General features: G+C 44.7%; 1 non-coding gene across 1 annotated transcript; it reads right to left on the minus strand.

Moving 5' to 3' along the window:
* Positions 1 to 569: 569 nt before the first annotated feature.
* On the minus strand, positions 570 to 676 carry LOC133053186 (U6 spliceosomal RNA). Its single transcript, XR_009692121.1, has one exon. It is a non-coding gene; the product is annotated as a U6 spliceosomal RNA (small nuclear RNA).
* Between the last annotated feature and the right edge of the window lie 2093 nt (positions 677 to 2769).

Genomic DNA, 2769 nt, shown 5'->3' on the forward strand with positions numbered 1-2769 from the left:
CTGATTCAAATGAATTTTTTTTTTTTTAATGGCTGAGTAATATTACATTTTGTATATGTACCATAGCTTTCTTATCCATTTGTCTGCTGATGGGCATCTAGGTTGCTTCCATGTCCTGGTTATTATAAACAGTGTTGCGATGAACATTGGGGTACACGTGTCTCTTTCAGATCTGGGTTCCTCAGTGTGTATGCCCAGGAGTAGGATTGCTGGGTCATACGGCAGTTCTATTTCCAATTTTTTAAGGAATCTCCACACTGTTCTCCATAGTGGCTGTACTAGTTTGCATTCCCACCAACAGTGTAAGAGGGTTCCCTTTTATCCACACCCTCTCCAACATTTATTGCTTGTAGACTTTTGGATAGCAGCCATTCTGACTGGCGTGAAATGGTACCTCATTGTGGTTTTTATTTGCATTTCTCTGATAATGAGTGATGTTGAGCATCTTTTCATGTGTTTGTTAGCCATCTGTATGTCTTCTTTGGAGAAATGTCTGTTTAGATCCTTGGCCCATTTTTTTGATTGGGTCATTTATTTTTCTGGAATTGAGCTGCAGGAGTATCTTGTATAAAAATATGGAAGGCTTCATTAATTTGCGTGTCATCCTTGTGCAGGGGCCATGCTAATCTTCTCTGTATCATTCCAATTTTAGTATATGTGCTGCCGAAGCCAGCACCCTTTTTTGTTATTATAAACATACATAATGGCCTGCCTCAAGGACATAACCTGAGCCACCCACCTGTGAAGGACTGTAAGGAAGTAAAACTAAGACATTCCCCTGCCTGAGCCTTGCCTTTCTAGGGGACATTTGCAAGGAACGAATAATCTTTTTTACTTTGTTTTCTCACCTCCCTCCCATCTCTGATCTGTAAAAGAACCTGGCAACCAGGCACTGGTAAGATGGTTACTTTGAGGTGCTAGTCTGCCATCTTCTCAGTCAGCTGGCTCCACCATTTAAGTCTCTTCCTTGCCTCAACACCTCATCTTGGGGACTCATTGGCCTGTTGTACAACGAGCGGAGTGAGCTTGAACTTGGTAACAATTTGGCCTAGCCAGTTAAGAGCCTTGTGATCATGGCTAGCCGGCCCTGAACAGGGATTTTGGGGGCAAGATCCTAGCAGCTGCTGGAATCATTTGTCCTGAGGTTCTTTGCTTCAAGATTCCCTGAAGCAGCACCGGCTGCCCCCAGAATTTGGCAGTTGAGACAAGGAACCAGCAAACTTCTATGATTCGACAGATTCAATTTCATTTGTAGGGTACTGTGCTGTGCTGTGCTTAGTCACCCAGTCATGTCTGATTCTTTGCGATCCCATGGACTGCAGCCCACCAGTCTCCTCTTGTCCATGGGGATTCTCCAGACAAGAATACTGGAGTGGGTTGCCATGCCCTCCTCCAGGGGATCTTCCCAACCCAGGGATCGAACCCAGGTCTCCCTGATTGCAGGTAGATTCTTTACTGTCTGAGCCACCAGGGACGCCCCATTTGTAGGGTAAGTCTACCCAATTCAATAGCTGGTTCAGCTGGTTTGCTTGTTTTGTGTGCCCTTTTGTGAGCTGACAGGCTCAGTTCTGGAGGGTAAGGCTCTCTGGTGTGCACACCAGCAACAATTTTTCCCCTCAATTTGGGCTTTTCCTTTTTGGGACAAGCCAATTTGGTTGGGATACACTGTTGGAGAGGGGAAGTGTTTTTGGACTCTACCCTGAACCGGTTCATTTGGGAACTAGTTCTTGTGGGGCGAGCCCACCTTAGTTGGAATTAGCTTATTTGTTTTGTCAGGTAAATTTATTTACCTGATTTGGGAATTGGCTCTGTTGGAACCGGTTCACTGGGGAGCTAATTTTTGTGGAGTTGGGTAGCCTAGCTGGAATTAGTTCATTTGTTCTGTAGGGTAAACTTATTTACCTGATTAGGGGAATTGGTTCATCTGTGCATCAATGCTGAAATTGTGCTGCTTTTGTTAGAGTTTGTCTGCATCTTTTGTGTTTTGGTGTTATAAAGCTTATTAAAATGGGAAATATTTCATTTATCCTGAAGGAAAGATCTTTGGGGTGCATATTAGTTTGTTAAGATCAGAAGAGCAGTGACCCCTGAATGGCTCACAGCTAAACAATCTGGCAGTCAGAAGTGCTTTACAAAGGAGAGGAACATTCTGATAATGAACAGACCCAGGGGCTCCCTTGGACTTGAGGCGTCCAATTCTAATTTCCCCTACAGGAGCCCAGGGTAACTTTGACACTGGGAAACAAGTTGATTGACTCTCTAATAGATACTACTCTCCTTTGTAAATGAAGCGCTCAAATAGCCTTTTTCCCCAGAACAGCTTGACATCAGGGTCCCACTGGGGCTTATTCAATCTGGGGAGCCTCAGCTCCCATCTGAGGGGGACTTTGACTCCAATTGGGGTGTTCTTCCTATGAAGAGAGACTCTGTTTACAAGGAGCTTTGGAGAAAGGTCATTGATCTAGTGGGATTGGGAAGTCATGTTAATGTGACTTTCCAGCTGGTTAGATTTTGGTTTATTCTGGTTACTTTGGTAATATGCAGACATCTGGTACTAACTCTAAGCCTTCCTCTAGAGTTTTCTCATTTCTTTCTCCTCGAACAATCTGTGAACAGGCCAGTGGCTGTGGAAACAACTGAGGAACTCTGGCCGGGGCTACTCTCTGATGTGTTCCATAGGCCTACAGCTCACTGTGCCCCAGAAGCTGCCACCCAAGGATTCTTCTTTCCTCTTCCTCCCTCAAGTTGGTGACCAGGCCAGTGGAATTA

The sequence above is a fragment of the Dama dama genome, chromosome X (assembly GCF_033118175.1).
Source record: "Dama dama isolate Ldn47 chromosome X, ASM3311817v1, whole genome shotgun sequence".
Classification (NCBI taxonomy): domain Eukaryota; kingdom Metazoa; phylum Chordata; class Mammalia; order Artiodactyla; family Cervidae; genus Dama; species Dama dama.